This window comes from Macaca mulatta, chromosome 11, assembly GCF_049350105.2.
Source record: "Macaca mulatta isolate MMU2019108-1 chromosome 11, T2T-MMU8v2.0, whole genome shotgun sequence".
Taxonomy (NCBI): Eukaryota; Metazoa; Chordata; class Mammalia; order Primates; family Cercopithecidae; genus Macaca; species Macaca mulatta.
The window spans coordinates 17,882,964-17,907,526 of record NC_133416.1 but is presented as its reverse complement, the minus strand read 5'-3'; the positions used below and the strand labels follow the sequence as shown (position 1 = coordinate 17,907,526).

Genomic DNA, 24,563 nt, shown 5'->3' with positions numbered 1-24,563 from the left:
TTCCTGTTGAACAAGGCCTTTTATCATTGTATAGTGTTCCTCTTTATCTTTTTTAACACTGTTGCTTTAAAGTTTGCTTTGTCTTATATAGGAATAGCTACTCCTACTTGCTTTTTGTATCCATTTGCATGGAATATCTTTTTCCACCCCTTTACCTTAAGTTTACGTGAGTCTTTGTGTGTTAGGTGAGTCTCTTGAAGGCAGCAGATACTTGCTTGGTGAATTCGTATCCATTCTGCCATTCTGTGTCATTTAAATGGAGCATTTATGCCGTTTACATTCAATGTTAGTATTGAGATGGAAGGTACCATTCTATTCATTGTGCTATTTGTTGCCTGAATACCTTTTTTTATTTATTGTTGTTTTATAGGTCCTGTGAGACTTATGCTTTGAGGGGGTTTTGTTTTGATGTATTTTGAGGATTTGTTTCAAGATTTAGAGCTCCTTTTAGCAGTTCTTGGAGTGCTGGCTTGGTAGTTTGTTTGTTTATTTATTTATTTATTTATTTTTGAGACAGCATGTAACTCTGTTACCCAGGCTAGAGTGCAGTGGTGTGATCATGGCTCACTGTGGCCTTGACCTCTCAGGCTCAAGCAATCCTTCCACCCCAGACTCCCGAGTAGCTGGGACTATTGGCACACACCACCACACCCAGCTAATTTTTGTACTTTTTGTAGAGATGGGGTTTCACCATGTTGCCCAGGCAGTTCTTGAAATCCTGAGCCCAGACAATCTGCCTGCCTCGGCCTCCCAAAGTGCTGGGATTACAGGCATGAACCACCATGCCTGGCCTGAACTTTAAGAATTAAATCAAACAGGCCGGGCGCGGTGGCTCAAGCCTGTAATCCCAGCACTTTGGGAGGCCGAGACGGGCGGATCACGAGGTCAGGAGATCAAGACCGTCCTGGCTAACACGGTGAAACCCCGTCTCTACTAAAAAATACAAAAAACTAGCCGGGCGAGGTGGCAGGCGCCTGTAGTCCCAGCTACTCGGGAGGCTGAGGCAGGAGAATGGCATAAACTCGGGCGGCGGAGCTTGCAGTGAGCTGAGATCTGGCCACTGCACTCCAGCTTGGGCGACAGAGCGAGACTCTGTCTCAAGAAAAAAAAAAAAAAAAAAAAGAATTAAATCAAACAATTATGGATGGAAAGGCTTTAAAATTGTGTTCCTGGTATAACGACAGGTTTCTATAAAGTTGTCAAATCATTTTGGCCAACACAGGATGAAGGGCTAGAAAGCGAAGGTGGAGAGGATCTGAATAGAGACTGGGAAAGAGTTGTTTCCTTAAGCTGCTTCTGGTAGAGGGTCTCTAATATTCAGGAGAGGAAAACCTGGTAAATACCTCATAGTACAAAACCTCTTTATTGGCAGGAATGTTGCTTTTGTAATTCATTCAATTTCAGAGGGAATTTCCTGAATGCAGGCCACTGCCATAGGACTGTAGGAAATATCAAGTTAAAAATGCAGCGTCACTTAGAGAACTAGCAAATATAATAGGAGCCATAAGACATGGACATACATGTATAACATATAGAGCATAACAAGAAAAAGGGAAGGGAACTGAAAAAACGAGATTGTATTTAGCTGGATATATAAAAGAATGTTTCACACAGGAAGTGATCCTTACTTGAATCATAAATCATCAATTTAAAATTAAAAGGAGCCTTGGAGGTGACTTAGTCAGATCCTCTGGGGCAGTGAAAATGGTGATGAAAGTTTATTAGGGGCAGATAGTACTAAGTACAGAACCATTTTATTTTAGAGTAATTTTAGACTTACAGAAGAGTAGCAAAGATAGTACAGAGAATTCCTGTATATTCTTTACTCAATTTGCCCTACTGTAACATCTTAGATTACCATGATGCATTCACCAAAATTAAGAAATTAACATTGGTACAATACTATTTTCATTGTATAAATGTAAGGTGTATAACATGAGGTTTTGCTATGCATAGCCACAATGAAATTATTACTATAGGTAAGCAATTTAACATATCCATCCCTTTCCATATTTTTTATTTCTATAGTAAGAGCATCTACTCTCAGTAAATTTTCAGTATTGCAATACAATGTTATTAATGATAGTCCTCCTACTGTACAGTAGATCTCTTGGCCTGTTCATCTTATATAACTGCAAGTTTGTTCCTTTTGACCTATGTCTCCTCATTTCTTCCTCTTCCCTGCCCATGGTGTGCACCCTTATACTGTTAAAGAAAACTAAATATGGCCACAGAAGGACTCCATATTTCTATATTTGAGTCCATGTGGATGAACTGTAACCTAACTTAAAAGTCAGACAAAACTGAAAACCAAGCTTAGGAGTATGCACCTGTAGCAATCACTGCGTCTTGGCCAATCCCAGCAGCCATACTTCAGCCACTCATAGACTGCTAAGTGTTCAAACTGTGTTCAAATAAGGCAAATTCCAACCTGGAACCAATCCAGTTGTTTCTGTACCTCACTGCTGATTTCTGTATATCATTTCCTTTTTTTTTTTTTGTCTATAAATCTTCTTTCACTACGTGGCTGTGCTGCAGTCTCTGTGAATCTACTGTGATTCTGGGGGCTGCCTCATTTGCAAATTGTTCGTTGCTCAATTAAACTTTAAATTTAATTCTGCCAAAGTTTTTCTTTTATCAATATTCTACATGTATTCACCTTTTTTTTTTTTTTTTTTCAGATTCCACATACAAGTAAGTCCATGTAGTATTTGTCCTTCTGTGTCTGGCTTATTTCACTCAGCATAATGTCTTGTTCTTCGGGTTCATCCATGTTGTTATACATTATAGAACTTTCTTCATCCTTAAGAATGAATAATATTCTATTGTGTATATGCATAGTACCCCAATTATTTTAATCCATTTTTTGATCAACAGAAACTGAGATTGTTTTTATGTCTTGGCTATTGTGAATAATGCTACAATGAACATGGAAGAGCCGACATCTCTTGGAGTTGCTTGTTTCATTTCCTTTGGGCATATGCCCAGATAAAAGATTGCTGGATTATATGGTAGTTTTATTTTTAATTTTTTGAGAGTTCTCCATACTGTTTTCCCTATGGCTGTAGCAATTTACACTCCCATCAACAGCGTGCAAGGGTTCTCTTTTCTCTACAACCTTGCGCACACTTGTTTTCTCTTGGCTTTTGGATAATAGCCCTCCTAACAGGTATGAGGTGATTGTGGAAAACATCCAGCAAATGTCTGGATGTGCAAGGCCTTTCTATAAGTGCAGGCAGATAATGCTATTTTCTGTTCCTTATCGCACTTCCTTCTCAATCAGTCCTTTTTTTTTTTTTTTTTTTTTTTTTTTTTTGCTAGGAACAGGAAGATAGAATAGAGAAGAAGACAAGTATATAATGCCAGGTGGATTCTTTTGAATAAGATTCCATAGGGAAAGTTTCTAGTATTAGGAAAAAATCATTTTTAACATAGAGTGTAAGAAAGTTACCTGGAATGTGGTAAGTAGGAGAAGTACACATGTATGGAATGTTCGGCATTTCAGTATCTTATAGGCTAAGAAATGAGATATACGGCATATGTTTCAGAGTAGTTCTATATTGTTACCATATTGCTGTAAACGTGTTACTCTATTGTTACAGCTACCATAAGTAAATGCCATTTGGAATATCTGAAAATGGAAATCACTCTATCTCAATGATAACAGAAGCAATTTCACTTGTTTCTGCTAGGCAGATCAACTGGAATTATATTTCAAAATAAAATAAATATTTCCTGAGAAGACTGACATGAAATCCACAATTTCCCTTATACAGGGGATTTTTTTTTTGAAATGAACCTGATGAATTTGACCATTAATCTGCGCAGTATGAAACCATCAGTTTCCAAAGAACCAGGAACTCAATGTACCTATAACTGTCCTTTTTGTTCAAAGACTATAAGATGTAACCCACTAACATAGATGGCAAATTTGGCTCTTAAAAATTTGCTTTTTGGTGAAAAGTCATAGTTATGAGGCATAGGATTGTGGCAAATTCACAAATCTATGTTTGAACGCATCCATCATGCTTGCCCAGGAATTCATTAGTTGTCTTTAAATTTAGTAATTCCTTACATTATGGATTGGTTTTCTTTTTTAATCCTACATCTAATTTTGTCAGTGTTGCCTTGCTCATCAAAACCTTCTCCATCTTTCTTGATGGAGATCAAGTGAAATTAGTGAAGACTGGTGGGGAAACAATTAAACTCATAAATGAAATAGTATTCAAAGCTAAGGTGGCAAATTCCTTGCTTTTCACCCACATTGCTTTGCCTTTTTATTCTCTGCAAATGGGCTGGAAACGAGCAATAAGAACCTGCTGCAGTTTTTTATTCAAGATTTTACTTAAGCACAATTTTGGAGCTTAATATTCTTTCTTGTATGTCATTTATACTTTCTACTGCCACCCCCCATGAAATCCATCCACAAAGAAAAAAAGTCATAGCCATTTGTTGTTATTCTGTTTCACTTGTCATAATAGTTGTGGGGTCAGAACCAATGATCATTCCGTAGGACTGATTCTCTAAAACCTTATTCTTTCCAGGCAGCTCTTTGCAGAGGGCTAGATGATTCATATGCTGAATGTAAGCTTCAGTAAGCAAAATACCAAGAAGTCACTGGAAAGCGGGTGTGCTCACTGTGTGCTAACATGCAGGGAGGACGGGGCTAGATGATGTGTCACGAGTATCCCAAGTATGAGTAATGCGTGCTCTCTGCAGGTGTTACTTTCTTGACATAATTGCAACTTGGCCAACTCTTTCCAAGCTTCCCTACTGAGGATAGACTTTTCCTCAACCACTCCCTGCTGGCAGAGTGAGATGGATTTTGAGGGTATCTTTTCCTACTTTTATTTTATAAAAAATAAAATATTTTATATAAATAAAATGTTTTAATTAATAAAATAAAATTAATATCTTTTCCTACTTATATTTATTTACCCTAAGAAAAAAGGACTTCTATTACGACTTTCATATGACTTCTATCTTACTTATGACATCCCAAGTAACTTGCTTACACTGTATGTTGAAAATGGTTTTTCCCAATACTAGGAACTTTCCCTGTGGAATTTTATTCAAAAGAATCCATCGGGCATCATATATTTGCCTTCTTCCCTATTCTGTCTTCCTGTCCCTAGCAAATATTAGAATAAAATACTTTAATTAATAAAATAAAATATCTTTTCCTACTTATATTTCCAGGTACATAAGGAAGAATGGAATGAGTCTCCCATTATTTTAGTTGCTAGAGCAAATGCTGCTCTGAGTATCTTGTGGTGACCTCTTTGCCTTCCATCTCTTTGGTGGATAGGGCAGGGAACTAGGAGATTTTGAAAGGTGTTTTTCTGATTCAATTTCTTCTATAATAATAATTTTCTTTACATTGACCATGAGTCTTTAGTTAGAGAAATGTAGTTTACATTAGTAAAATTTAAACTTCTAGTACCACAAAACCTGTATAATTTGGAAAACAAATCCCCAAAATTTAAGGAAAAGGCTTGGGATTATTTGTTGTTGTTGTTTTTCAAATTGAACAATAGAATAACATGCTGAGAAAGTGCACTGCTATTATGCATTGTTCTGAATAGATTGACACTATATTAACGAGGCATTAGAGTAATGAGTGATTCACTATTTTTAAAAATCCATATATTGAATATTTTTAATCAATATGCTACAAAGGCTGCTTTACAAATGTCAATTTCATGAGTGCTCTGCATCCTAAAAAGCATAAATTCATTTAACTTAGATTTTGCTAATATGTTTCAGTTGAACTGTTTCTGTCCTCCCATTTTAATATTTGGCTGAGTTTTGTTCCAGATATGTCAAAGACCTGGCCTAGGGAGATAAGGATTAATTTACTGAACATAATTTACAATAATGAAATCAAGCAGAAATTTAGAGTAACAAACCCAAGTCAATTTAAGTTGATTCATTTTAATGAAGTAATTTTTTTCTAAATGGAGATACCAAACTACATTTTTATAAAATAAAAGTAATGATTATCCACCATTTGGTGTAAGCACATGATTGGTTGTTAACTCAAAGCGGGACGGAACATTTTACTTAGCTGTAACTCCACTTAACATTAGGTTAGGCCACATGAAATTGATGGTACTCAACCAATACATTTTTGACACTTAATGCTTTAAAAATAAGAACCAAAGAACTTCATTCCTTTCATTTTCTTACAATAAATGTTTCCTGTGCACTTACATTGTGTCATGCTCTAAGGCTATGTACTTTATTTACAGAGGTGCCTATCCAGCCATTTATAAAAGCACATAGGGACTCAGTAACACCCTAGATTGAAATATAAAAATATTGAATAATCAATTTAAAAATAGTAATCCATTTCAATGAGTCCTAATATTTAGATAAAAGAAATATATGACCACTGTACAAATTAGCATATGTCGCTAATAAAACATTAATAACAAAGGAAAATAAAATTATTGTAAGTCCATTACCCAGAAGTAACCACCTTTATACTTTGACTCTTTCAACCTGCTGTTGTTCTTTAATAAAAATGGCATCTTGCTGTTTTCTAATATGCTTTTTCCCATTAATGTATGGAAAAAACTTAGCACGTCAATAAGTATTCTTTGTTTATATTCATTTTAAGTGACTGCCTTATTCACATTTTTTGGGTACTAGAAACATTATTGTGGTTTCTAATTATAGAACCCATTGAGAGACAAGAAGTCCTAATTTTTTTTAGTCATTACTATTCAAAGACTGGTCTGTGGAATAAGGCCAGTCTGAAAACTGTTTATAAGTCATCTATTATAGTTTGTTCAGCCTGCTATAGAAAAAACATGGACTAGATAGCTTATAAACAACAGAAATTTATTTTTCACAGCTCTGGGAGCTAGGAAGTCAAAGATCAAGGCACTATTAGATTTGGTGCATGATGAGGATCCGTTTCTTGGTTTATAGATGGCCATAATTTTGCTGTCACATGGTGGAAGGGGAGGGGGATCTCTCTGGGACCTCTTTTATAAGGGAACAAATCACCTCCTGAAGGCTTTACCTTCAAATATTGTCACATCGGGGATTATGTTTCGGCAAACAAATTTGGGCGGAGCAGGGGAACAAATTGTCTATGGCGTTATATGTAACAAAGTAAGAATGTCAATGGAGGATTTGCCTTTAAAACTTCTTTTTTTCTTTTTGTTTTTGATTTGGGGGTACATACACAGGTTTGTTATCAGGATATACTGTGTGATGCTGAGGTTTGGGATACAAATGATCCCATCACCCAGGTATTAATCACAGTACCTAACAGTTAGTTTTTAAACCTTTGCCCTCCTCTCTCCCTCTCCCCTTGAGTAGTCCCCATTGTCTATTGTTGCCATCTTTATGTCCGTAAGTACTGGATGTTTATCAGCCACTTATAAGTGAGAATAGTCAGGACTTGGTTTTCTGTTCCTGTGTTAATTTGCTTAGGATAATGTCCTTCAGCTGCATCCATGTTGCAGCAAAGGACATAATTTTGTTCTCTTCTATGGCTGCATAGTATTCCATGGTCTATATGTGCCATATTTTCTTTATCCATTCAACTGCTCATAGGCCCTTAGGTTGATTCCTTGATTTTGTTATCACAAATAGTGCTGTGATGAACATGTGAGTGCAGGTGTCTTTTTGGTAGAATGATTTGTTTTCTCTTGGATATATACCCATTAATGAGATTGCAGGGTCAAATGACACTTTTGTTTTAACTTCTTTGAGAAATCGCAAAACTACTTTCCATAGTGCCTGAACTTTCATTCCCTCCAACAGTGTAGGAGCATTCCCTTTTCTCCACAGCCTCGACAACGTCTGTTGTTTTCTCATGTTTTAGTCACAGCCATTCTGACTGGTGTGAGATGCTATCTCATTGTGGTTTTGTTTTGCGTTTCTCTGATGATTAGTGATGATGAGCATCTTTTCATGTTTCTTGTGTGTCTTCTTTTGAGATGTGTCTGTTCATGTATTTTGCCTATTTTTAATGGGGTTATTTGTTTTTTGCTTGTTCAATTGTTTAAGTTTCATATGGATTCTAGATATTAGAACTTTGTCAGACGCAGTTTGTGAACATTCTCTCTCTTTCTCTAGGTTGTCTGTTCACTCTGTTGATAGTTCCTTTTGGTGCGCAGAAGCTCTTTAGTTTAACTAGGTCCACTTGTCATTTTTTGTTTTTGTTAAAATTGCTTTTGAGAATTATGTCATTAATACTTTCCCTAGGCCGATGACCAGATTGGTGTTTCCTAGGTTTTCTTCTAGAATTCTTGTAGTTTGAAGTCTTATGTTTAAATTTTTAATCAATTTTCAGTTAACTTTTGTATATTTTATATGGGATCCAGTTGCATTCTTCTGCATATGGCTGGACAGCTATCCCAGTACTATTTATTACTGAATAGGCAATTATTTCCCCGTTGCTTATTTTTGTCAGCTTTGTCAAAGATCAGATGGCTTTAGGTGTTCTACACGTCAGATGGCATAGACTTTATTTATGGGTTCTCTATTCGGTTCCATTTGTCTACGTACCTGTTACTGTAAGAATACCACGCTGTTTTGGTACTGTAGTCAGAAAGTGTAGTTTGAAGTTGTGTAATGTGATGCGTCTGGCTTTGTTCTTTCTGCTTAGGATTGCTTAGACTATTTGGACTCTTTTTTGGTCTGTATAAATTTTAGAATAGTTTTTTTTTTTTTCCTAGTTCTGTGAAAAATGATGTTGGTAGCTTGATAGGAGTAGTATTAAAAGTATAGATTGCTTTGGGCAGTATGGCCAATTTAATGATGTTGATTCTTCTAATCTATGAGAATGGAATGTTTTTTTGTTTGTGTGTGTCATCTGATTTCTTTTTGCAGTGTTTTGTAGTTCTTCTTTTATTTAGATGTACTTCCAGGTATTTTGTGTGTGTGTGTGTGTGGGGGGGGGGGGGCTATTGTAAATGGGATTGCATTTCTGTTTTGGCCCTCAGCTTGAATGTTATTGGTGTATAAAAATGCTACTAATTTTTGAACATTGATTTTGTATCCTGAAACTTCGCTGAAGTAGTTTATCAGTCCCAGGAGGCTTTTGGTGGAGTCTTTAGGGTTGTCAATGTATAGAATCATATTGTCCATGACAAGAGATAGTTTGACTTCTTTTCCTATTTGGTTGCCTTTTATCTCTTTCTCTTGCCTGATTTCTCTGGCTACCAATTCCAGTATTATGTTGAATAGGAGTGGTGAGAGTGGGCATCCTTGTTTGGTTCCATTTCTCAAAGGGAATGCTTCCAATTTTTGCCCATTCAGTATAATGCTGATTGTGGGTTTGTCATAGATTGCTCTTATTATTTTGAAGTATGTTCCTTTGATGCCTAGTTTGTTGAGGGTTTTTTATCACAAAAAGTTGTTGGATTTTATCAGATGCTTTCCCTGTGTCTGAGATGATCATATTTTTTTTGTTTTTAATTTTTGATATGGTGAGTCACATTTATCGATTTGTGCACATTGAATCAACCTTGCATTCCAGGAACAACACCTACTTGATCATGGTGACTTAGCTTTTTAATGTATTTCTGAATTCAGTTTGCTAGCATTTTGTTGAAGATTTTTGCATCTATGTTCATCAGGAATATTGGCCTGTAATTTTCTTTTTTTTTCATTGTGTCTTTGCCAGGTTTTGGTATTGGCCTGATACTGGCTTTTTAGAATGTGTTAGAAGGGATTCCCTTCTTGATTTTTTGAAACACCTGCAGTAGAATTGGTACAAGTTTTTTGTACATCTGGTAGAATTTGGCTGTAAATCCGTCTGGTCTGGGGCTTTTATTGGTTGGTAGTTTTTATTTTATTACTGATTCAGTTTCAGAACTTGATATTGGTGTGTTCAATGTTTCAATTTCTTCTTGATTCAATCTTGGGAAATTGTGTGTTTCCAAGAATTTATCATTTCCTCTAGATTTTCTACTTTTTGTGTGTAGAGGGGTTCATAACGGTCTCTGAGGACCTTCTGTATTTTGGTGGGATCAGTTGTAATGTCATCTTTGTCATTTCTGATTGTGCTTATTTGGATCTTCTCCCTTCTTTTCTTTGTTAATCTAGTGTATTGATGTTGTTTATCCTTTCAAATAACCAACTTTTAGTTTTGTTGATACTTTGTATGAATTTTTTGGGTCTCAATTTTATTCTCAATGTCTGCCTTGGTTTTAGTTATTTCTTTTCTTCTGAGAACTTTGGGGTTAGTTTGTTCTTGTTTTTCTAGTTCCTCTAGATGTGATGTTAGATCGTTAATTTGAGATCTTTCTAACTCTTTGAGGTAGGCATTTAGCACTATAAACTTTCCTCTTAATACTGCTTTTGCTGAATCCCAGAGATTTTGGTAGGTTGTGTCTCTGTTTTCATTTATTTCAAAGAATTTTTAAATTTCTGCCTTGATTTCATTGTTTACGCAAAAGTCATTGAGGATCAAGTTGTTTAATTTCCATGTAATTGTGTTGTTTTAAGAGATTTTCTTGGTATTGATTTCTGTTTTTATCCCATTGTGGTTTGAGAGTATGGTTGATCTGATATTTATTTCATTGAGACTTGCTTTATGGTAGAGCATTGGTCAATCTTGGAGTATGTTCCATGTGCAAATGAGAAGAATACATACTCTGTGGTTTGTGGGTTGAGTGTTTTGTAGACCTTCATTAGGTCTACTTGGTCAAGTGTTGAGTTTAAGTTCAGAGTTTCTTTGTTAGTTTGCTGCCTTCATGACCTTCTAATGCTGTCAGTGGGGGTTGAAGACCCCTACCATTATTGTGTGGTTGTCTAAGTCTTTTAGCAGGCTTATAAATCTGGTTGCTCCAAAGTTGATGCATACATATTTGCGAGAGTCCAGTCTTCTTGTCGAATTGAACCCTTTATCATTATGTAATGCCCTTCTTTGTCTTTTTTTACTGTTGTTTGTTTAAAGTATGTTTTATCAGATAGAAGAATAGCGACCCCTGCTTTTTTTTAAATTTATTTAAGGGATGGGATCTTCCTATGTTGTCCAGGCTTGTTTTGAACTCTTGGGCTCAAGCGATCTGCTTGCCTTAGTCTCCTAAAGTGCTGGGATTAGAGGTGTGAACCACTGCACCTGGCCTGTGACCCCTGCTTTTATTTCTTCTCTGTTTGCATGGTCGATCTTTCTCCAACCCTGTACTTTGAGCCTATGGGTGTCTTTACATGTAAGATGGGTTTCATGAACACAGCAGACTGATGAGTCTTGTATTTGTTTTTTCCAGGTTTAATTCACTTTATTTTTCTTGTATAAAAACCCAATGTTGTAGCCACAGCTGGAGCCTGGGTCCTCTGCATGGAGACTCTGGTGTGGGTCTTGAAGAAGTGGTCAGTGAATTCCTGATAGGGAGACTTGGTGAATACAGTCTCCTTCCAGAGGTCGGGGGTCGGGTAGCTGTACGTCTTAGAGATGGCATCAAAGGTGGCCTTGGCAAAGTTGCCCAGGGTGGCAGTGCAGCCTCTGGCTGAGGTGTAGCAGTCATCAATACCAGCCATCATGAGCAGCTTCTTGGGCACAGGGGCCAAGACGATGCCAGTGTCCCTGAACTTGGGGATGAGGTGCACCAGCAGAGAGCTGCAGTGGCCTGTCACCTTGCAAGGGACAGTGTGGGGTTTGCCGATCTTGTTACCCCAGTAGCCTCTGCACATGGGGACAATGGAGAGCTTGGCCAGGATGATAGCCCTGCAGATGGCAGTGGCCATCTCCTTGGAGCACTTAACACCCAGACCGACGTGGCCATTGTCGTCCCCAATGGCAACAAATGCTTTGAACCTGGTGCGCTGGCCAACGTGGGTCTGCTTCTGCACCATCATAATCTTCAAATCCTTCTTCTTGAGAGAGGCCCCCAAGAAAAAGTCAATGATCTCAGATTTCTTGATGGGCAGAGAGAAGAGATAGATCTCCTCCAGGGACTTGATCTTCTTGTCTTTGACCAGGAGGCCCAGTTCAGTGACGGGCATCCAGTCATCCTCGGCCTTGCCTCATGGAGCTCCGTGGCCTCAGCCCCAGTCCCGTCCAGGGCCGTGACCACAGCCCAGATGCCACTGCTGACACATCCACGGAAGCCACCACGGTTCCCCATCCCAGGGCTCCTGGGGCCTCCTGGCCCCCTCACTGCACAGGCATCATCCGCCATTTGGTGTTTTCTTGGAGAAGAAGTGACTCTTGTATTTTTATCCACCTTGCTGCTCTGTGTCTTCTAAGTGGTGCATTGAGACCATTAACATTTAAAGTTAATATTGATAAGTGAGGTTTTGATCCTACCATAAAGTTGTTAGCTGGTTGCTTTGTAGTTTCTATCGTGTAGTTATTTTACATGGTCTGCAGACTATGTACTTAAGTGTGTTTTTGTGGTCTTGGTATCCTTCTTTCATTTCCATATTTAGAACTCCCTTAAGGATCTCTCTTAAGGCTGGTCTAGTGGTAATGAATTCCCTTAGGACTTGCCTGTTTGGAAAATATTTTATTTCTCTTTCACTTATAAACCTTAGTTTGTTGAGATATAGAATTATTAGTTGGAATTTCTTTTCTTCAAGAATGCTGAAAATAGGCTCCAGTCTCTCCTGACTTGCAAGGTTTCTGCTGACAAGTCCTCTATTAGCTTGATGGGGTTCCCTTTGTCCATGATCTGTCCTTTTTCCTCTAGCAGTCTTTAAGGTTTTTTCTTTAGTGTTGACCTCAGTCAATCTGGGGACTACATGGTTTGTAATCTACATGGCTTGATATTTGTTTTGTGTAGTATCTCACAGGTATTCTCTGAATGTCTTGTGTCTGGACATCTATCTTCCTAGCTAGATTGGGCATGTTGCTTGAATTATTCTTTCAACTATATTTTCCAGGTTGTTTGCTTTTTCCTTCTCTCTCAGGAATGCAAATAATTTGTACATTTAGTCGTCTTACATAACCCCATATTTAATGAGGACTGCTCGTTTTAAAAATTCTTCTTTTTTATTTTTGCCATATTGGGTTAGTTCAAAAAAACAGTCTTCGATCTCTGAAATTCTTTCTTCTGCTTGGTTCAGTCAATTGATAAAGGTTTCATTTGTATTTTGGAATTCCTTAGGTGAGTTTTTCATTCCAGAAGCTCTGATTGATTTTTTTAAAGATGTTTATCTTTTCGTTCACTTCCTGGGTTGCTTTAGAAATTTCTTTTTGTTGATTTTCAACCTTGCCTTGGATCTGAATGGGCTTCCTTGCAATCCATGCTTTGAATTTTTATTTATTATTTCCGAGTTTTGATTTTGGCTAGGGACCATTGCTGGAGAGGTAGCTCAATCTTTTTGTGGTTTCACTGCATTCAGGTTTTTCATGGTGCTGGAACTCTTGTGCTGGTTGCTTCTCACCTGGAGACACTGGCACTTCTAATTTTTGTATTTTGTATTTTTTTCATACAAGTAGGACTTTTCCTTTATCTTTCTTTCCTTATAACAAATATAATTACTATTACTCCCTTTCCCTTCCCTACTCCCTATGGGGTGTGACTGTAAAGAATGCTGAGCAGGGTCTTTCAGTTTTGCTTCTGTAGCAGTATGTGCTTCTTTCAACAGGTTTTATATTGGGCTTTGGAGTTTGTCCTACAAGCCTGTAGATAACATTTATAGGTAAGAGCCAGTTGTGGCCAAAGTGGCTGGGTATGTACTTGATCTATGTTTAGAGGTGGAAGTTCTCTGTTGCCCCAGGCAATGGGTTGATTCATAGAATACACATTGGTCTGAGGTCCCTGCTCAGCCCTGTGGGGGCAGGACCCACAAAGGATGGGACCAGTTGGGCAGGTCTGCCTGTAGGTCTCCTGATGCAGGCACAAGCACCAGTACCAAGTGAGAATCCAGTGGGTGGCTACCAGACACCCAGAGGTGTGTCTAAATGTGGATTCGGGAAACCTCCTTTGCTCCAAGTTCTGTGTTTAGAACACCAGGCAAGCAGGTATTCTAAATGCCGGGAGATCTGCCTGAGCATGGAGCAGAAAGGATCTTGCTATACCATGATCTATGTCCATAAATGGTGGGGCAGCTCAGGCTGCTGAACCAGATGGCTGGATGCTCAGAATGTCTGGCGATCTGCCTGAGTGTGAACAGAGAGGGCTTCCTTGCACCAAGATCTTTGGACAGTCTTGATGGTCCTGGTGAGCAATGCCCCAAAATCTGGAGATCTGCTTGGGTGTGGAGCAGAGAGAGCCCCGCTGCACAAAGATCTCTGCATAGGAAGGGTGGGGTGACTCTGGCTGCTGAACTAAGCAAGCAGGTGCTCTGGATGCCTGGAGATCTTCCTGGGCATGTAGCAGAGAGGATTCCTCTGCACCAGTCTTTGCACAGGAAGGATAGGTGGCTCCAGCTGCCGAACCACGTGAATGGGTGCTCTGAATGCTTAGAGATCTGCCTGGGCATGGAGCAGAGAGACCCTCTCAGTACCACAATATATGTCAAGGAAGGGTGATGTGGCTCAGGCTGCTGGTCCAGACAAGCAGGCGTTCCAAATACCCAGATTTCTGCCTGGGGATGGAGCAGGGAGGGCTCTGTTGTACCACAATCTCAGGGGAGGAAGATGGGGCACTCAGCAATGGCACACACAGATCAGTTCCAGATTGCCAAGCTGGCCTTGGCTGCAAGTCTTGCTGCTCAGAAGAAACTGCAACTGTAGCAGCTCTCCTCCTGCCTGTGATGGGGGAGAGCACAATTCCAGAGATTACTGCCGAGACACTTTTTCACAGTTCTGGCTGTGGAGGCCCCCACCCCACTCCAGAGAAGATGCTTCAATCTCTGGCCCAAGACTGAAGTGCCTCTGTAGCCATGCTGCTAGGGCACCAAAGAATGGCTGACTTTGTGTGCACCCAGATTTAAAATGGCATCCTGCTCTCATCCAGGGTCTGAGAAAATGTTTGCCACTTTTCCTGGTGTCTTTTCTTCACAGCATCTCCAAAACCCTCCCTAAGTTAACTCCAGGGCTTAGGAGAAGCAAAGTGCTCTCTCTTGGCCTGGGTTGCTTGAATCTCCAGTGGAAAGGTGAGTCACAGAGGGAAACTCTCTGCCTCTCTCACATACTGGGGCTTCACTCACTTTATCAACTGGATGCCATCACAGGGCTGTTCAAAACTATCATAGCAATTTGCCAGACTATATTATGTTTGTTTTTTATGTAATAATAAAAATAAATTACTGCTTGTATTTTGTATGCTTGCTTTAACTTTTTACAAATTTATTTTTGATGAACATATTGGTACACAGTAGATCGAGCAGGGGAAAATCCTTGATCCTTTGCCACAGATAGTTTAAAAAGGATAGCCAATCTGGCTAGTCTGACTAGAACTTCTTGGCCCGAAAATAATAGCCTGAGCCAAAGACATGTTGATAGGAATGTTTTCAGTGATAAGGCAGCTACAGTTTGGAGGAGTATGTGTTAGTATTTGGAGAAATAAGTGTACTGCTATCCATGGTACTGAACAATAATTTCTCACTAAGGCCTGATTGTTTCATCTAACCTTAGAATACTGGTTACTACGGACCAACATTTCTCAGGAATTCCAAATCAAGAGGAAGAAGAATCAATGGTGATATATATTTGCGAAATATGAGGAAAAGAGAAAAACTGACACAGGTAAAGAGGAATTATAGAGAGATTGCCAAAAAGAAAAAAAGAGTGCTTTGCTAATTTATTTACTAAGGTAATTTAGCCAACCTTAGCCAAAATGCCAAAAGAGCAACAGATTTATATTCAATACAGTGCAAAGCAGCATCACTGTTGACATTAATAAATAAGTTATTTTTGAAAGAATGACAGACGAGATTGCCAAGCAGAGATTTTATGACTGATGTCATGTCAGCTCAGTTACACAAACATTTTCATACTTTTCCTTTGCTTTAGTTTTCAATACATATGAAAATTGTGTTTTGTGAAGCTATGCCAAACAGTAGAAAATCATGACTTATGGGTCATCATTAAATTAGTAATTTCACATACTTTTGAAAGATCTGTCATATTTTTGATAGCTACAATCACTCTTACCCTATTATAGTTGGGAAAGTCTATTACCCTATATCAGCCTCTTGCCCACACATTGTGAATATAGGAGATGCTTCATAAATGATAGTGACTGAATAAGTTTGTCAGATCTTCTCTGCTAAGTTAGGGAAAAACAGGGGGCACTGGTGTCTTTAAAATTTATGCCACTAGACCTCCTTGAGAGAAGAAGGGTAGGAGTTAGGGCTATGTCTTGCAGCAGAGATGCTAATGCTTCTTTGCAAAAGCACCTATTATTTTGCAATTGACTGACTGTATCTGGGATTCTTGCAAACAAAAGGGCCAAATTATTATGGATACAGTATAATGTATTTAATCAAACTCCTATTATTGCTTATTTAGGTTGTTTCACATTTTCATTGCGCTAATCAGTGATTCATTGAACATCCCTATAGCTAAATCTTTGCACACATTCAACAGCTCCTTTAAATTTCAGAACATTTCACAGACATTCACTTGGTTGAAATTTTAGTAGTTCTTGAAACATCAACCAAATCTGGCCAGCTTGTTGAAAGGCCTACCATGAATTAAGTGATGTTTAAGTAGGTCTGTGTTTTATTTAACATAATAACACCTACATACGTCAGAAAAAAATTCCCATGCATTTATGTGAATAATACCTTTGATGTCATCTGTGAAAAATGTTCAATGGCCAAATGGATTTGTAAACTCCTGCTGAAAAAAATTTTCTCCTTTTCCAGGAAATACTGATCTTTACTATTTTACCATTCACTCTGATCAAAAATAAAGAACTTACTTGTCCTTAGTCTTTACCTTTACTTATATGAGAGACATGCCACCCAAATGAGTTTTAGTGATACTCTGTTGCTTATGTATGAAAACCGAAGTGCTGAAGAGAAACCTAAAAGTATTCTGAAATCTGATATGAAATTGAAAATTAGTGCATTTGAACTTGAGATATTTCAGCTGAGTTTATGTTTGCTTTCAACTAAAAAGGCAATAGTTTAAACATTGTTAAAAGTGTTATTCAGTTGTGCTAATATTTGGTAGAATTTATTTCTAGAAAAATGGGATATAACTCTGCAAAGGGCATTTTACTGGACTACTCATTTTCAAGAGAGCAACTTCTGTGCATACTGAATAGAAAGAAGAACCCAAGATATGCATATTAACAGGGAATTCAGTGGCTGCATTATGACCAATAGACCACATATTCAGCAAAAGGACAGAAAATTTTGGAAGATTTTCAAACTTAAGGCACAGAACAACATTATGTTTCAAAAACAAATGAACAAACAAACAAAAACCAGCTGCTACCAATGGCATTTTTCACAGAACTAGAAAAAAACTACTTTAAAATTTATATAGAATAAAAAAAGGGTCTGAGTAGCCAAGGCAATACTAAGCAAAAAGAACAAAGCAAGAGGCATCACGCTACCCAATTTCAAACTATACTGCAGGCTACAGTAACCAAAACAGCATGGTACTGGCACAAAAACAGATATGTAGACCAAAGGAACAGAATAGAGAGCCCAGAAATAATGTCACACACCTACATCCATCTGATCTTCAACAAAGCTGACAAAAACAAGCAATGAGGAAAAGACTCCCTATTCAATAAATGGTGTTGGAATAACTGGTTAGCCATACACAGAAGATGAAACTGGACCCTTTCTTTCCACCCTATACAAAAATCAACCCAAGATGGATTAAACACTTAAATGTAAAGCCCAAAACCCAAGACTGGCCTGGCGTGGTGGCTCATGCCTGTAATCCCAGCACTTTGGGAGGCCGAGGCAGGCAGATCACAAGGTCAGGAGATCGAGACCATCCTGGCTAACATGGTGAAACCCCGTCTCTACTTAAAAAAAAAAATACAAAAAGTTAGCTAAGCATGGTGGCATGAGCCTGTAGTTCCAGCTACTTGGGAGGCTGAAGCAGGAGGATTGCCTGAACTCAGGAGGCAGAGGTTGCAGTGAGCTGAGATCAGCACCACTGCATTTCAGCCTGGGCGACAGAGTGAGACTCTGTCAAAAAAAAAAAAAAAAAAAAAGGCTCAAAACTATAAAAACCCTGAAAGACAACCTAGGCGACACCATCCTGGATATAGGAATAGGCAAAGATTTCATGGTGAAGACATCGAAAATAATTGTGACAAAACCAAAAATTGACAAATGGTATCTAATTAAAGAGTGTCTGCACAGCAAAAACAACAAAAATAAACAAATGAAAACTATCAACAAAGAAAGCTGACAACCTACAGAATGGGAGAAAAATTTTGCAAACTGTGTATCTGGCAAAAGTCTAATATCCAGCATCTATAAGGAACTTAAATTTACAAGCAAAAAATAAACAACCACATTAAAAAGTGGGCAAAGAACATGAGCAAACACTTTTCTATAGAAGACATGCAGGCCGGGCACGGTGGCTCACGCCTGTAATCCCAGCACTTTGGGAGGCCGAGGCGGGCGGATCACAAGGTCAGGAGATCGAGACCACGGTGAAACCCCGTCTCTACTAAAAATACAAAAAATTAGCCGGGCGCGGTTGTGGGCGCCTGTAGTCCCAGCTACTCGGGAGGCTGAGGCAGGAGAATGGCATGAACCCGGGAGGCGGAGCTTGCAGTGAGCCGAGATCGCGCCACTGCACTCCAGCCTGGGCGACAGAGCGAGACTCCGTCTCAAAAAAAAAAAAAAAAAAAAAAAAAAAAAAAAAAAAAAAAAAAAAAGAAGACATGCATTTGGCCAACAAACATATGAAAAAAGCTCAGCATCACTGATCATTAGAGAAATGCAAATCAAAACCACAATGAGATGCTGTCTCACACCAGTCAGAATGGCTGTGATTCAAAAGTCATAAAATAACAGATACTGGCAAGGTTGTGGAGAAAAGGGAATGCTTATACATTGATGGTGGTAGTGTAAATTAATTCAATCATTGTGGAAGACACTGTGGCGATTCCTAAAACAGCTGAAAATAGAACTGCCATTTGACTCCCAATCCCATTACTGGGTATATCCCCAAAGGAATAGAAATTGTTCTATCATGAGGACACATGCACACGTATGTTCACTGCAGCACTATTCACAATAGCAAAGACACAGAATCAACCTAAATGCCCTTGAGCAGTAGACTGGATAAAGAAAATGTGTTCAAACAGAGAGCCAAATCGGGAATGAACTTCCATTCACAATTGCTTCAAAGAGAATAAAATACCTAGGAATCCAACTTACAAGGGATGTAAAGGACCTCTTCAAGGAGAACTACAAACCACTGCTCAGTGAAATAAAAGAGGACACAAACAAATGGAAGAACATACCATGCTCATGGATAGGAAGAATCAATATCGTGAAAATGGCCATACTGCCCAAGGTAATTTACAGATTCAATGCCATCCCCATCAAGCTACCAATGAGTTTCTTCACAGAATTGGAAAAAACTGCTTTAAAGTTCATATGGAACCAAAAAAGAGCCCGCATCTCCAAGACAATCCTAAGTCAAAAGAACAAAGCTGGAGGCACCACGCTACCTGACTTCAAACTATACTACAAGGCTACAGTAACCAAAACAGCATGGTACTGGTACCAAAACAGAGATATAGACCAATGGAACAGAACAGAGTCCTCAGAAATAATACCACACATCTACAGCCATCTGATCTTTGACAAACCTGAGAGAAACAAGAAATGGGGAAAGGATTCCCTATTTAATAAATGGTGCTGGGAAAATTGGCTAGCCATAAGTAGAAAGCTGAAACTGGATCCTTTCCTTACTTCTTATACGAAAATTAATTCAAGATGGATTAGAGACTTAAATGTTAGACCTAATACCATAAAAATCCTAGAGGAAAACCTAGGTAGTACCATTCAGGACATAGGCATGGGCAAAGACTTCATGTCTAAAACACCAAAAGCAACAGCAGCAAAAGCCAAAATTGACAAATGGGATCTCATTAAACTAAAGAGCTTCTGCACAGCAAAAGAAACTACCATCAGAGTGAACAGGCAACCTACAGAATGGGAGAAAATTTTTGCAATCTACACATCTGACAAAGGGCTAATATCCAGAACCTACAAAGAACTCAAACAAATTTACAAGAAAAAAAACAAACAACCCCATCAAAAAGTGGGCAAAGGATATGAACAGACATTTCTCAAAAGAAGACATTCATACAGCCAACAGACACATGAAAAAATGCTCATCATCACTGGCCATCAGAGAAATGCAAATCAAAACCACAATGAGATACCATCTCACACCAGTTAGAATGGCGATCATTAAAAAGTCAGGAAACAACAGGTGCTGGAGAGGATGTGGAGAAATAGGAACACTTTTACACTGTTGGTGGGATTGTAAACTAGTTCAACCATTATGGAAAACAGTATGGCGATTCCTCAAGGATCTAGAACTAGATGTACCATATGACCCAGCCATCCCATTACTGGGTATATACCCAAAGGATTATAAATTATGCTGCTATAAAGACACATGCACACGTATGTTTATTGCAGCACTATTCACAATAGCAAAGACTTGGAATCAACCCAAATGTCCATCAGTGACAGATTGGATTAAGAAAATGTGGCACATATACACCATGGAATACTATGCAGCCATAAAAAAGGATGAGTTTGTGTCCTTTGTAGGGACATGGATGCAGCTGGAAACCATCATTCTTAGCAAACTATCACAAGAACAGAAAACCAAACACCGCATGTTCTCACTCATAGGTGGGAACTGAACAATGAGATCACTTGGACTCGGGAAGGGGAACATCACACACCGGGGCCTATCATGGGGAGGGGGGAGGGGGGAGGGATTGCATTGGGAGTTATACCTGATGTAAATGACGAGTTGATGGGTGCAGCACACCAACATGGCACAAGTATACATATGTAACAAACCTGCACGTTATGCACATGTACCCTACAACTTAAAGTATAATAATAATAAATAAATTTAAAAAAAAAGAAAATGTGTTATATATACATCATGGAATACTATACAGCAATAAAAAATAATGAGGTCATGTCCTTTGCAGGGACATGCATGGAGGTGGAGGCCATTATCCTTAGCAAACTATTGCAGGAATGGAAAACCAAATACTGCATGTTCTCACTTATAAGTGGGAGCTAAATGATGAGAACAATGAGCTAATAAAGGGAACAATGCACACTGGGCCCTACATCAGGGTGGTGGGTGAGAGGAGGAAGAGGATCAGGAAAAATAACAAATGGGTACTAGGATTATAATATCTGGATGACGAAATAATCTGTACAATAAACCCCCATGACGTGAGTTTATATAACCAGCCTGCATATATACCCCTAAACTTAAAAGCTAAAAAAGCAAAAACAAAAACAAAAAACAGTTGTTAAGCTCAGTTTCATAATGAATATTAGTGTCTAAAGAAGGTTGATTGGCCATGGAATATTGAGATTATTAACACCATGTTATAATATGTAGTATGAATATGGAGAGAGACTAGACATGTTTCTCCAGATTGAAAGAGCAGGTTTAGAAGAAATAATAAAATAAGAATAGTAAACAGTTATTATCATAATCTATCGTTCTTTAGTCTAGATTCCAAAATTTTGCACAGTTTTTCTAATATTAATATTTTCCAAGGTAAAAAGCCAAATGTAAGATAATCACTTTGAAATTATCCAAATTTGTAGCAGTATAGAAAAACCATGAATTTGTTTTATCATGTTTTCATTTGCTTTGAAAATTGAATTCATATATAATTTGCTCTATAAAATAATAATTATTAGAACAATTGAAATTATAATGTTCTTTTAAAATAACCAGATTTGTCTTAGTTTGGCAATTTGGTTGCACACTTACTAAAATGTTTTAATTACGGAAGAAGATAATTGAATAGGGCTCCTTATGCGAAATTTTTGAAAAGCTAAAGTGAGAAAAAAATCAAATAATTCACATTTTGAAGGAAGATAATTATATGGTATAGTTTTCCAAAAGGTATAATTTTAAAGGCAAATTCTTCCCAGAGTTAGTGAAATAACTAGTTAATTCCTCCTGAGATGAAGAGGGATGACCCTCACTATTCTCCTCTCTCAAACCCAGGTCCACTCTTTTTTTTATTGAGAGGAGTCTTGCTCCATCTCCCAGGCTGGAGTGCAGTGGAGCGATCTGGGCTCACTGCAGGCTCCACCACGGGTTCACACCATTCTCCTGCCTCAGCCTCCCCAGTACCTGGGACTACAGGCGCCCTCCGCCTCGCCCAGCTAATTTTTTGTATTTTTTTTAGTAGAAACGGGGTTTCACTGTGTTAGCCAGGATGGTCTCGATCTCCCGATCTCGTGATCCACCCGCCTTGGCCTCCCAAAGTGCTGGGATTACAGGCGTGAGCCACCGCGCCCGGCCCCCAGGTCCATTCTTTCAGGGACCAAAGGCAAAGTTGGGGTGGGACACACCTTTAATTTTTAGAATCTAACATGGTGGTGTCCAGGCAAATGTCCCTGATGGAAATATCCACTTTTTTAGTTGAAGACCAACTGGTTGTTCCTGGGACAAGCCCATATGCTACCCTTGCTTTAGGACAGCAAAGAGTAACCATTCTGTCTGTCCCCTAAGTGACTAGAAGTTCAAAAATTGATTACACATTTTTTATTGAGGTCAACATCAAAATACTGAATATAGTTTTTAGGCACTAATTACTATTTCCATATATTCTAAGAAAATTCTGTCTTTAACAAAGTCAAGTCCTTTTAGCATCATTTCAGAATTCAGTTTCAGAGTGATCCAAATATTTTAGTTAATTCATTCGTTCATTTACTTTTAATTGACAAATAAAAATTGTATATATTTATACTGTACAACATAATTTTTTGATATATGTCTATATTGTGGAATGGTTAAATCAAGCTAATTAACATTGCATTACCTCACACAGTTTTTTTGTGTGTGGTGGGAATACTTAGGATTTAAGAAATTTTTCAAGTACGCAATATATTGTTACTAAGCATCCATGATATACAATAGATCTCTTGAACTTATTCCTCCTGCCAAACTGAAATTTTGTATTCTTTGACTGACATCTCCCCAAATGGTTCAAATATTGATGCATAACAAAGATACACAGACACACCCACCACCACCATCTTTAAGAGATACTTGTCACATCTCATCCTTGCAGTAACATTTCAGATCCCTTCTGTATTCTCAATTTTTTCTTCCAGCTCTCCTCTTCCTTGACTTAAGAAGTCAAGGAAGAATTTGCCTGTTTAGTGCTTTAGAATCCCTCGGCTTCTATCACAGTACAAACTCCCAACAGAACCCTACCTTCTCACCCATCCTCCTCAGTCTCCATTGCTGCCTTCTGCCACCCTTCTTCTGCCTGCCTTTCATATTCAAGTCCTAGATTCTTGTCTTTTTTCAACTCTTTCCCTGCTATCTCTGTAGGGGCTCCTCTCTGAAACTGTGATTTAGTTACCAACTACCTATGTGCAAAAAACCTCTCAAATCTGTTTCTCTAAGCTTGCTATTTTTTCGGTGTTCCAGATTTGTATGTTTAAGTGCCTACCTGAAATGCCTACTTGAACGTCAGAAAGGCACTGCAAACTCAAGGCTCTTAAATCAAACTAAAAATCAACATCTTGCCCCTAATTGGTTATTTGATATTTCTCTTTTTCAGAAAATAAATGGTCCACCATCCATCCATTTGTACAATCTGGAAATGTGGGAATCACCTTCAACTCCTCTTTTCCCTTCATTCTTATCTAAATTATCATCAGGTCTTACTGTTTTTAATCTCTTGAATATCTCTTGATTCTGTCCACATTGCTCTCTCTCCCACCTTGCCTGAACTCCTAGCATAGTCTCCTCTTACACTCATCCAGTTGTTTTCTACATTGCATTCAGAACATTTTTTCGATGTATAAAACAGGTCATGTTGCTCTCTGCCTCAAACCCTTTAATGACACAAATAACTGTATGTGGCCTGCATTTGATTCTACATTATTTTAACCTTGAGAACCTTTCTAGTCTCATTTTCTCCTGCTTTCCCCCTTGTTTGCTGTACTCCAGCCATAAAGATCTTTCAGTTTCTTAACTGGATTATTATTCCTTTCACTGTGAGATTTGTGTATATACTGTCTTCTTTGATATTCCCACTCTAGCCTCTCCTTTGCATATTCCCATTCATCCTTTGGATTTGAGTACATGTATCATGTCCTCAGGAAAGCCTTCTTAGATCATCATCATCCTTCCCTGGCTTGGCAAAGTCCTTCTGTGAAACATTCTCAGAACATGTGATAATTTCCCTCTTCACAGTCTCTTAGCTTTCATTAATATTCAAATATGTTTCATTAGGTCTTGAATCCCCACCTTTCCCGTTAGCCTAAAACTCTACGAGCACAGAGACCAAGTGTGTCATTCTCAACATTTTAATCTCAAGCCCTAGCACAGTGCTTCATACATGATAAGCACTCACGGATGTCTTTGGAATGGATGAATATGAGCTTCACGAGATTCAACAAACACTGCCCTGTTCAAATGGTGTGGCAAATACTCTTCATTGTCTTCCATATCCAATTTCTACAATAATTATGATTTT

At 38.4% G+C, this 24,563-nt stretch overlaps 1 protein-coding gene and 1 pseudogene across 3 annotated transcripts in view; both read right to left on the bottom strand.

The window, feature by feature from the left end:
- PTPRO (protein tyrosine phosphatase receptor type O) overlaps nt 1–24,563 on the bottom strand; it is a 272,230-nt gene that overhangs the window by 144,836 nt on the left and 102,831 nt on the right. The gene's annotated exons all lie outside the window — the stretch shown is intronic.
- LOC144333227 (small ribosomal subunit protein uS5 pseudogene) lies at nt 9,616–13,258 on the bottom strand (annotated as a pseudogene). Its single transcript, XR_013401736.1, has one exon. The product of XR_013401736.1 is annotated as a small ribosomal subunit protein uS5 pseudogene (transcript).